A 12,563-nucleotide genomic window follows, 5' to 3' on the forward strand; every position below is an offset into this window, starting at 1 on the left:
TTGGATACCCCATGATTCCACGAACCTGTCCTTGCATGGCCATTCAAATTGGGGGAGTGTGGTTGGGTAATGTACAATGAATGAACGCACAAAAACAAACGGCCTCAAATTATACTGTGGGCCAAACAACGTACAATCTAGTCAATCTACAATAGGGCAATTCCACAGGTTGGTGGACATGAGCTTAAAAATTTGATTTCAATATTTTCTTGAATTTTTTAAATACTTTTAAGTCCTTCATGGAAGATAGTTTCAGGAACAAGAAATAAAAAGTTTATTTTCATATGTATACTTTGGGAAAAAATGGTCAAAAGTTGTGTCTTCCATTCTGTACCAAATTACAAGAAAAATAGTGAAAATGAAATACATGTATGCCTTATTACCATTTTGTTATTGCAACAACATACCACTTTATATAATTCTGAAGTTTAGAAGAGTCAAATTACTTAAAATACACAACAGCTTTTCAAGTAAATTTGTAGTACTCATTCAAAAATGAATATTGCAACCTGCTCAGGTGATGTAACGTGAGTAACCAAAAAAATTGACTTTGTTTTCTGAGAGAAAAATTCTTCACAGTTAATTGGTGGGATTTAATTCTCTTCCTTCGAACAATCTTTGACACAGTGATGACTATCAAAATCATTAAAAAGTACAATTTTTTTCTTAAAATGATGAAGAAAAACTGTAACATGAGTAACTTTGTAACGTGAGTAACCATCATGTAATGTGAGTAACCAGTAAAAATTATTCAGTTGGGTAACATTTTCTGTGGGATATCAAGTTCTAAGTCTCATGGTGAGTTGTGAAGTTATTTTTGATTAATTAAAAGCAAAATGAGGGTACACCTCTCTGATGAGACTCTTCATTTGTTCATCAAAATATCAGTGGTCATACAATCACACAAAAAATGAATATTAGTAGAAGTATTCACAATGCGAGAGTGCATTAGTAAGACTTGGTTTCGATTAACCAAAGTTTAAAGAGTGTTCGAACAACACATTGAAAGCCCTTACCTGTAACCCTATCTATGCCGGTGTATTTTGGGAGTTGATATGGCCCGGGGGAGGGGGGGTGGGGGGCGTCCCAGGTCCCCTTGAGATCTCGGCCATTGGCCGCACGATCACGCCGAAAATTTGCGCACAGGTTGTCTTGGACATAATCTACAATACTATACAGTAATTTATTTCATGCAAATTGGTATTAAGCGATTATGCTAATTTATGCATAATTAGTAAAAGAAATCATACTTTCCCCTCCTACTCCCTAATAAAGCTCCAATTGTTCCAATTTTTGGTATAAAATCTCTTTTTGATGTTCCTAGCAATGAATTTTAAACACATTATTGAATTTTTAATGACATGTGTGTTGTTAACCATACATGGACAAAATATAACGAAACCGTAACATGAGTAACCATATTATCTGCACCCCAAGTAAAAACCATGTGTTCTTTATTTTTTTAATTATATACAAAGTTTGTCTAATTAATATACTTCTTTGAAATGGATATAATCAACTTTCATAAAAGCCTTGTATGAGGAGACTTTTCACTTATGTCGACTTTTCATTTTTTGCATGTCCAAATCATGTAACGTAACCAACACATTCCAAAGATTTGCCAGGAGCATAATAAAATTTCCCAAGTTTTGCTTTTCTACAAAGGATAGTCAGGCTGTGTACCTTGTTGTGATAAGGAGATGTTTAGTTCCTATCAATTATAATGGAGTTACAGCTCCAAGTATGAGTCAAGGTGTCTCCAAATGTAACGTGAGTAACCGTGGAATAGCCCATTACCACTCCAAGACAGCAGAACACTAATTGGGGCAGGGCCCCAACGTGCCCCGAGCTAACGATAGGACTAGGCCACTTGCTCACTTCAACCATCCAGCCTGTGGGGAGTATCATGGGGTGACCTACCTCGAGCGAAGTTTGTGCACGCTCCACTCCACTTCACTACCGCTACACTACGCTCCACCTACCCAAACTTCGAGACGGTGAACTCGGTCTGATATTCTAAGTGACAAAGGTGGGATTTTATGGGGGGAAAATATAAAATCCATGCAACATCACAATCTTTAAAACAATTAAAACTAATGTTCTTACTTTACACAAAGTTTCACTTATTTTCCATGCTTCTATCAGTCTAAAAATTGGTGATTTAGAGCCAGCATGAAGTTCCTCACACGTAGAAGTAATTCGCTGCCGATTTGAAAACATCGCATGCGGATGCGATATGAGCGAGGTACCGGGTCCGATCTGAGCTCGGACCCTCAGAATATCCGATCGAGTTTACCGTCTCGAAGTTCAGGTATTAAAGTGGAGCGTAGTGTAGCGGTAGTGAAGTGGAGTGGAGCCTGCACAAACCTGCTCTAGGTAGGGGTGACCATAATTTGCATACATTTAAAAAATTATCATGAAGTAGATTTTCAATAAAAAATCTCTCAGTTCACAGTTTAATCAAAATCATGAATACCAGATGGAACTTTACACATGCAATACATAGACAGGTATTAATTAAAAAAACCCGACCCAAAATGGTGGAAAAATAATGAATTCAGGGCATTTCATGCGACGGCCTCAAAATGCAGCCTTTTTTATCAAAATCCCTGAATCATGTGCAAAGTGAATGAGTGCGCAGACAAGGGGTACCATTTTTTTTTTTAATCTGAAAATGACTGCCTGAGGTATTTCAAGAAAATCCTATATTTTTTTTTCATTTTTTAATGATAAATTCGGTAGGGCCTACACTTATTCTTAATAATATAAGGAACATTATTAACCAAAAGATTGTGTGAAATAAGACGAAATTTATGTTAAATTAAAAAAAAAATTGTTAGGTGCGCAGACTTGTGGCCCACCATTCATACATGAAATGTAGGCCTATGCAAAAGGTGACAAAATTCGCCAATGTTTTGCCAATATTTTCACAATTTGAGACCTTACCTCCAACTTAGAAAATTACCACACTAAGTAATTTTGGGTCACTTTTTCTGTTGGTGATATCATTTTTTTGAGATATAACAGTTAGATGAAGAGATATACGAGAAATTAAAAAAAACATTAAAAATGTTAATTTAAAACACTCCTCGAACTCGAAGCAGACACTGACTGAGTGAGACAGCTGCCACTGCACTGGCACTGGCACCACCACCGGTCTATAGTCTATGGCCCCGTCGTCACGAAAGCGCATCATCATGATCATGATCATCGCCGCACAATCACAATTCTTCTTCTTTCACAATCACAATCACTAAGTCTTGGAGAGAAACAATCCAAATTCATAATAAAACTGTTGAAAATATAATGAATTAAGGTTAAGTTGAAATTACCTCAGAATATAAAGGAAACAAGAACGTATGGACTTCTCAAGAATCCAGCCTTAGATTCATATAGTATGCATGAGTATGTGTTAACGGAGCTAGGAGCTGAGCTGGAGGTCAGCGCTAGCGCTGCATAGCATAGCGCGCATATATGCATGCAAAAGAATCGCGGAGGTCGAGCGAGCGCCACTGATGCTGGTGCATAGAGTGCTGGTGCAGGTGCTATAGCTCTGAGCTGGTGTGTAGGATTGGGTCAGCCCGGATTCAGGCAGGGAGATGAGATGGGAGTGGGGATGGGAATAATTACTCCCTAGTATGATTGTCTTTTGCTCACCTTTTCTGTTTTGCTTGTTTGTCAGTCAGTGAATGATTTAGTTAGTTAGTTATAGTTTATTAGTTAGTTAGTTAGTAAGTTAGTTATAATTAGTTAGTTAGTTATGGTCGGTTGGTTGGTTGGTTGGTTAATTGGTTGCATGGTTGGTTGGTAGTTGGTTGGTTGGTTAATTGGTTGGTTGGTAGTTGGTTGGTTGGTTTGTTAGCGGTTGGTTGGTAGTCATGGTTGGTTGGTTAGTTATTAGGCTTCTAATTAAGCTCAAAAGACCTATACGGCACCCATTGACAGGAGGTTCAAAATCAAGCTCTAAACAGTGATACCCACTCTAATATTGTTGTCTTTTTACCACTGGCGTAAATCCGTGTTTATGGGTGGGGGGATGATTGAAATATTTTGGCATTTTTTTTGCAATCATGTATTTAGATATGCAAGGAATTGTCATTGATATGTCCACAGTGGTGTACCGTGGTTCACGGCATTGTGGGGGCACCAGCAAAATTTTTGAATCACTGAGTGAGCGCGCGAAGGGCGCTCATTTGACAGTTATACTGACCTAGATCTAATTGATAAATTTTAAGGACAATGTCATTAAGCGGATATGTATCTCACTGATCAAATAATGCGAGCGCGAAGCGCGAGCTGAATTTTCATATATTCACACCTAAAAAGGGACATTATAACCAAATCATTTGTAATCACGATAGTTCCCTGTCTTGCTAAACAAAGCGAGCGCGAAGCGCGAGCTGAAATTTTCGCATATTTTGACCCCAAACAGCGAGATTTTAAGGAATATATTTTAGGAATCCATTAAGAGTATGCATGTCTCACCATAGTCATCTAATGCGAGTGCCAAGCGCTTGCTGATTTTATTAGAATTACATCTGAACACATGAAACACTTTTGTAGTCATTGCAATCATGATTATCATAGGCATCTCACTAATCAAATATTGCGAGCGCGAAGCGCGAGCTGAAAATTTAAACAATTTAGACCTGAAGTGGGGCATTCTAAGGTTTCTTTGTAGGAAGTAACTGGGACCATACGTATTTCATTAGTCAAATGATGCGAGCGCAAAGCGCGAGCTGAAAATTTTTGATATTCAGATCAGAAGAAGGAACATTTTAAGGACTGATTTTAGGAATTCCTGAAGAGCAGACATATCTCACCAATCCACTAATGCGAACGTAATCACGGAAGGAAATGTTTCATATATACGAAGACCTTAACATGGGGCAATCACTTTTTGAGTCATCATAAAAGAAGCATATGTCACTACATAAAACAATGATAACTCAAGTGATAGGAAATATATTTGGTTTATATTGACTTGAAAACGGGATGTTTTCGTACTCCAGGATTATATATCTCGTTAAACAGACAATGCGAGCACCAGGAACAATGAAGACGTAGGCCCTGGGCAAATTATGTTTCATAAAGTTATGATAAAAATGTTTCTTATGTAATGTAACATAACCTAATTATAATATAATATAACATTATAATGAATAATATTTTCTTCTTTCCCACTACGTTTCTCTTCCTTTCTCCCTCTTTTCTCCTTTTCCCCCTTTTTTGGGGTCAGCCGATGGAGAGGGGGGGGGGGGGGTTATGTGCCCCCGTAGTTACGCCACTGTATGTTCATATGATGGCAAATACCCCTCCAATATTATAATTTTTCTTACCCCATGATGGTTCAATGGTTTTATTAGAGATTACATTTAAAAAAATGACTTTCCATCTTAATCCCTTCCCAAAGACCCCAACATTGATGAATTGGAAGAAACGAGGGTTTCTCTTCAATGTTATAATAAGGACATAAGTATTCCGTTTGGAAATGGTGAACTGGCTCTTTATTTGCATTTTATGATTCAATAATATTGTTTTATTTGTTAAGCGGTAGTTATCTCTTGTGATTTTTTTCATTTCTTTCGTAAAAAGTGGGGGGATGTTTGTACAGGCCATCCCCCCCCCGTCCTCGAAAAGTGGGGGGGGGGATATATCCCCCCCTCCATCCCCCCCCCCGGATTTACGCCAGTGCTTTTTACTATGTTTTGGCGATCCAGCCTTACAGGTTTCTAATAACCTTCATGGAAAGCCACGCAATGTATTTTATTATCTAATCACATTATTTGATGTTTCTTTGTATTTTTATCCTATTTGCGAAATAAATATTGAATTGAATTGAATGTATTCAGGATGGCCAGCATGGAGGCTTCTAATCCAGACGAAGATTTTCGAAAAAAAAATGTATGTACACTGATAAGCTGAGAGGAAAGCGAAGAAACTGGTCATATCACCAAGATTTGAAATTTTCCAGTTTTTATCTTGTTGGTCCATATTGGTCAAACTATTCAAAATATATCCTTCAACAAATGGAAATATGTAAGGTTGATAAAACATAATAGTCATTTTAATACCTGCATGGCGATACTGTCGGATCCCGCTGGTTTGGCGTAGGTTCGTCAAAGATATAGTTGTTTATAGAAAAGAAAATAAATATGTGTAATTTTCACTCTCTTCAAAAATAATATTATTATTATCACTGTTTATGTACTGCGCAGTTTCCCAAAATGGCCCGGGCCAAGCGCTTACAACAACTTAAAGAACACAAAGAACACATCAAGTAAGAAATGAAATTTGCAATCTTAAAAACCTCTGGACTGGAAAGACGAAATGTCTTATTAGTCCTTTTTTATGAAGAGAGAGATGGTGATTGTCTGAGTGAAAGAGGCCACTTATTCAATATTTGGAAGTAGTTGCAGTAAGGCCTACGTACATCGTTTTTAGATGTTATTAAAATCATCCATCTAAAGCATGTATATATACTTCTTTTTAGACTTTTTAGGTCTTGGCCGAACTATTGAGGAAAAAATTGTTCAAACAATCAAAGATTTGGCGATCAAAAGGGGAAGAACGCTCCCCCCCCCCCATTGGCGGCGGAGCAGAGGATTATCTTTTGTTTGGGGGGGGACGGCTATTGTTGCGTCCCCCCCAAACACAAAAGATAATCCTCTGCTCCGCCGCCTATGCCCCCCCCCCCCCACTCCGGGGTCGGAGGGACCGCGTGCGTGTTTCCAAAATGTCCGGTAAAGGGGTATACTTTTTCGCGGGACAACTCCGTCCCGCGAATTGTTAAAAAAAGCGGGTGTATTTGACTTTTCACCCGGAGATTTCTGTAAAATAGGGGGGGGGGGTTCTCTCTCTTTTGACTCCTAAATGTAAAACTCTTTCCTAAGGTATAGGGTTCCCGCAAGCAGCCCGTATTGGAGGAAACACAATGAATCAGACTATATGAAAATCATTGTTTTCATAATTGTTAAATATAAGTACAAATTGTAAGAGTAATTACATTCATTTTATTTAGTTGTTTTCTCTTTAAGGATATCCCTATAGCATAGAATGATTAAGAATATTCCAGAATGTCTCAGTAAGGCTCTATATGGTAAGGCTTTGTTATGCATGTCTATTTAAAAGGCTGAATAATATTTCTGGAATGCACAAAGAGAGACAATAATAGACTGCAAAACAAAGAGATTCCTAGTGGTAGTGGAAATGAACAATAGAATTAGCTATGCTGTTTACATTGTTAATTTCACTGAGGTCATTCAAGAGTTCTAAAATTAGACTGCTCTAGAAATTGGCAGAATGTTCTTTTTGTGACAATACTAGAAGCAGTTTCTTCAAGGACATTATCATATCAGAGTTTCAGTCACGCCATACTTTATGCAGAGCATACTTTATTTCCAACTGGAATATACAACATTTATCTTCTGTGGAATTATTTGCACGCCATCAATAAACTGTTTGCATTTACAGTGAGAGAGGAATGCTATATTCTCATCGAGATCATCAACCTGTTTTAATGAACGCTTTTCAATCAACGTGCATGGATTGCTGAAATTGACTGTTAATCATCAACATCGTCTTCACGGACATTTCAACTCGTTACAGTGAGTCTTGTTATTCATCGTGCTTCAACATCAATTTCATCATCGCCATCATTGTGAACTTTGATTTAAGAAAAATTCACCAACCAACTTAATTGGATTTTATCTGGATTAAATACTGGACTAACATAACTTTGGATTACACATCTGACAATTTATGAGATGTAAGATTATTATTATTGATATGTTCGTGTATGGTTAATCATTTCCTGTAATAAAAAAGGAAATCTAATTTAAAACTAAATTGTAATTGTTATTTGCTGCAGTATCATGGTTTCGCTATTGTTTTGTCCTCCATCATGACATCAGGGAATCTCTATTGTAATGACAGCTTACCTGAGATGAAGGGGAGGGGGGGGGGGGTAGGTTGTTTGTTCTAAGATAGAGGGTTTGAATAAGAGCTCACCTGATCATAGGGGGTACGTTTAGCGGTGTTCCGGATTTAGGGGGGGGGGGGGTCTCCAAGGCAGGAAAAGCCCGCGAAGGGGGGAGGGGTTATAAATTTTGGCAGACATGAGATAGGGGTGCTTTCAAAGGGAGGGAACGAGCATAGGTACAGTAACGAGAGTAAAATAAAAAGAGGGGAGAGAGGAGGAAGTGGAACAAAGAAGAGACTGAAGTGGAAGAATGGGCTGCGCCTCAACAAGAGACAAAAAAAAGAGGAGCGAGTGAAAAAGGAGAGAACATTAATTTTTTAAAGGTATGGTCTAGGCTGGAGATATTTCTATGTCAATAAATCCGGGCAATAAATAGAGTAAAATTCACAAAGCATATGCTGTAAATTTGATCAAAATCTGATATCAAAGTAAGAAGTTATTGAATTTTAAACATTTGCATTATTCCGGTGAAACAATTCTAGGCATGTCTTTATGAATATTCATCAGGTTGGCTGATGATGTCATATCACCACTTGTTCTTTTGCATTTTATTATATGAAATGGGGTTTATTCAAATTTTTTCTACCTAGAACTAAAACAAATGGATTGACAACTGATTAAGTGCATTAGTTATTTATTGTCGCAACTTATTTCAACATAATGGAAACACATCATTTACACATTTATGAAAAATGAAACATTTATGATATCATGTAATTACATAAGAAAAAGGAAAGTGGGGATGTGACATCATCAGCCCACCTAATGAATATTCATGACGATGTGCATATAAGTGTTTTCACAAAATATTTACAAATTTTAAAATTAAATTACATGGTTATTTGTTATCCGAATTTGATAAAAATTTTCAGCATTTTGATCTGTGAATTTTACTATATTTATTTATATATAAATATTTTCAGCCCGGATCATCCCTTTAAGGGAATAAGACAGAGGACGGGGGACGAAAGAGCTCTGTATCTCCTCTCCCATAACTGCCCTAAAACAGACGAAAGAGAAACTAGAGGGAATAAAAACAAGAGAAAATATTTTGGAGCGCTACATTTGTTTTTCTCATAATTTTCTTCAAAATAGAATATTCCCTCAGCAGTGGCGTAACTACGGGGGGGGGGCACGTACCCCCCCCCCCATCGGCTGCCCCCCCCCCCAAAAAAAAAAAAAAAAAAAAACGGGGAAAAGGAGAAAAAGAGGGAGAAGGAAAAGAAATGTAGTGGGAAAGAAGAAATTATTGTTCATTATAATGTTATTATTATGTTATGTGTTATGTTATATTACACACTGCAAAAACTCCGGTGTTGATTTAACACCAGCCCGGAATGGCCCGGAATCTATACCTGGGCTGGTATATCTATATCACACCAGAGAAGTGTTGAACAACACCAGTTTGGTTTTGGTCTTACACCAGATATGTGTTTATACAAAACCAATAAGTATTAAAACAGCATCGGTTTGATTCCAAACTGGTGTTATTTCAATACTTCTCTGGTGTGGACAGATATAGATTTCGGGCTGGTGTTAATTCAACACCGAAGTTTTTGCAATGCATAAGAAACATTTTTTCATAACATTATGAAACACAATTTGCTCCGGGCCTACATTATGTCTTTATTGTTGCTGATGCTCGCATTGTTTATTTATCGAGATATAATCATGTTGTACTAAAACCTCCCGTTTTCAAGTCCATATACACCAAATATATTTCCTCCCACTTCATGTTATTATTGTTTTATGTAGTGACATATGCTTCTTTTTCAAGACTTATGATTGCCCCATTTTAAGTACTTAATATGAAATATTGCCTTCCGTGCTTACGTGCTATGGATTAGTGAGATATGTCTGCTCTTCATGAATTCTTAAAATCAGTCCTTAAATGTCCCTTTTTTCTGATCTATATATATAAAAATTTAAGCTCGCGCTTCGCGCTCGCATTATTTTGTTAGTAAAATGCGTATGGTCTTAGTGAATTCCTACAAACAAGCCTTAGAATGCCCCTCTACAGGTCTAAATTTTCAGCTTGCGATATTTTATTAGTGATATGATCATCATGATTACAAAGACTACAAGTGCTTCATGTGTTTAGATGTAATTCTATAACAAAATCAACAAGCGATTGAAGCGATTGGCACTCACATTAGATGACTATGGTGAGATATGTATACTCTTTATGGATTCCTAAGATACAGTCCTTAAAATGCCCCTGTTTGGGGTCAATATTCAGCTCGCGCTTCACGCTCGCATTGTTTGTTTAGCGAGAAAGGTACGTATCATGATTACAAAAATTTGCTGATAATGTCCCTTTTTAGGTCTGAATACCAAAAATTTTCAGCTCGCGCTTCGCGCTCGCATTATTTGATCAGTGAGATACATATCCGTTTAATGGCACTGTCCTTATAAAATGCCTCTATTAGATCACTTTACCTGGCAACTGAGCGCGCAAAGCGCGCTCAATAAGCGACAAGTGACTCAAAATTTTTGCTCGTGCCCCCCCAATGCCGTGACCCACGGTACGCCACTGACCCTCAGACTACACATCATGAATATTCATAAACTCCATTTGTGCTATTTCTTATTGAACTGTGCTATTTCCACGTTTTTTAAAGTTTATAATGAGGCCTGTGATGGCCTATACTGTAATCGTTTCATAAAGCACTCTTATTCCCGATGATCATGATCACATCTTTTCATTCTCAAATCACCTCTAGTTAGTGAGCGAAAGAGTTATCATCGAATAAAATTTGCTATTTTTCACTTAAAAACTTAATTTTTTTTGCCTAGAACATCGATTCGGCACCCCCTTAGGTTGAACATCAATCTGGCGCCCCCAGGTTGTATGTCTATTTTGCGCCCCCCTATAGGTCAATTCGGTGCTCGCTGTGTTGAACATATATTCAGTACCCTATTCGGCATCCCCATTCCCTCTTCTTTTGTTTTCCTTTCCTCTTTCTTTTCCCCTTTTTCTCTTCTCTTCTACTTTCACTCCTTTTCTCTCCCTTTTCTTCCTCTTTTTGGCGCCCCTCTTTTTGCTTACCCGGGGGCCCGGGCCCCGAGGCCCCCCCAAATACCAACATGAACATTTAATGTTTTACAAATCATGCTGATCTACACGCTAATATATGACATTGATGAACAAGAAAAGATATGACTTTCAGGTAGGTCCTATACTCTGAAAATCATACCATTTTGGGAGTAAAATAGTCAATTTGACATGGAAGGTGTATTTCGGCGCGTTAGACAACTCCTTTAATGAATAATTATATAGCCTTCAAAACATAAAAGACTTGATATTCAAAACATCATTTAAAAAATAGCCAAGTTACGCCATAATAGCCAAGTTTTTGATCGGGCCGCTTTGTTGTGTTTTTTTTGGGGGGGGAGGGGCGGCACCTTATTTCTGGCCGATCATAAATGAGGAAAGTAGATGCTTCTGGGAGTTAAATATGTAAAATTAAACTTGGTTGTTTAATATTTAAACACTGTCTTTTGAAAACTATCTAAACAACTATACTGTAAGGTTCATAATAGTAAAAAGCGTTATCGATTTTTTTTTAAACAGAGGGTTTGATGTGTTTTATGAAATGGTGACCCACTGATCTGTTTATTCATAGCAACAGCAGCATACGAGCGCATATCAAATTGGTGTTTTTTAGCATCCACTTCACATAAGATTTTTGGAACGTTGAGAATCTTTTGAAAATGCCCGTCAAATCACAACTGACATATTAAGGTCATTGTCGAAAGTAAATCCTCTTATTTTGATTTGATTTTATTTATTTCTGCATTCAAGATAATATATGCAACATAACAATAAGGTGATACAATTCAGTTTCACAAAGTAATAAAGCAATAGTCATAATAAAGCAATGAAAAATAAATATAGACTAGAAGCAATATTCAATCGAGAAAAAAAAAATAACAGTTTAAATGAATGCAGGAGACCGCCATCGTGAGCGGTTAAGCTTGAAAATGATGGCGGCCTCGTAAAATGGTACATAAATTTCTTTCTTCATTGATCAAGTGGGTGCAATGCAGGTGCAGGTGCGGGTGCAGTAAAGGGCAGTTGAATAATTAACTTGGAGAGGGGGATGCATATGATTCAATGGTTTTTCTTTTAATAGTGGCTTTGAATGAGTATATTGTTGAGCATGACTTAATATTGTCTGGAAAGTTGTTCCAAATATCAGGACCATAATGTCGAATTGATTTATGAGTTATTAATAACTTAGGGTTGGTGAGATGAAGGTTTCCTGATGAGCGGGTTGGGTAGGAATGAACAGACCTGTTAAACCTAAACATATTATTAAAGGACGGAGGAAGTTGATTATTAAAGTATTTGAACATAAAGATGGCTACTTGAATTGTATTGATATCAAATATTTTTAAAGTTTTGAGTTTATGAAACAATGGGTCAGAATGAGCCAGGTAATGTGACCCTGTGCATATACGGATTGCTCTTTTTTGTAATTTAAAGATAGAATTGAGTTTAAAAGAACCACAATTTGCCCAGACGATATTACAATATGTTATATAAGGGAGGACTAACGAATTGTATAACAAGAATAAA

General features: G+C 37.2%; 1 protein-coding gene across 2 annotated transcripts in view; it reads right to left on the bottom strand.

Annotated features, from left to right (window-relative positions):
* LOC121408894 (CAP-Gly domain-containing linker protein 1-like) overlaps window positions 1-3,412 on the bottom strand; it is an 87,208-nt gene extending 83,796 nt beyond the window's left edge. For both annotated transcript variants that reach the window (XM_041600593.1, XM_041600589.1), the window contains exon 1: window positions 3,333-3,412. The gene's annotated coding sequence lies outside the window, so the exon portion shown is untranslated. The remainder of the gene's footprint in view (window positions 1-3,332) is intronic.
* Between the last annotated feature and the right edge of the window lie 9,151 nt (window positions 3,413-12,563).

This window comes from Lytechinus variegatus, chromosome 2 (genome assembly GCF_018143015.1).
Source record: "Lytechinus variegatus isolate NC3 chromosome 2, Lvar_3.0, whole genome shotgun sequence".
NCBI classification, from domain to species: Eukaryota; Metazoa; Echinodermata; class Echinoidea; order Temnopleuroida; family Toxopneustidae; genus Lytechinus; species Lytechinus variegatus.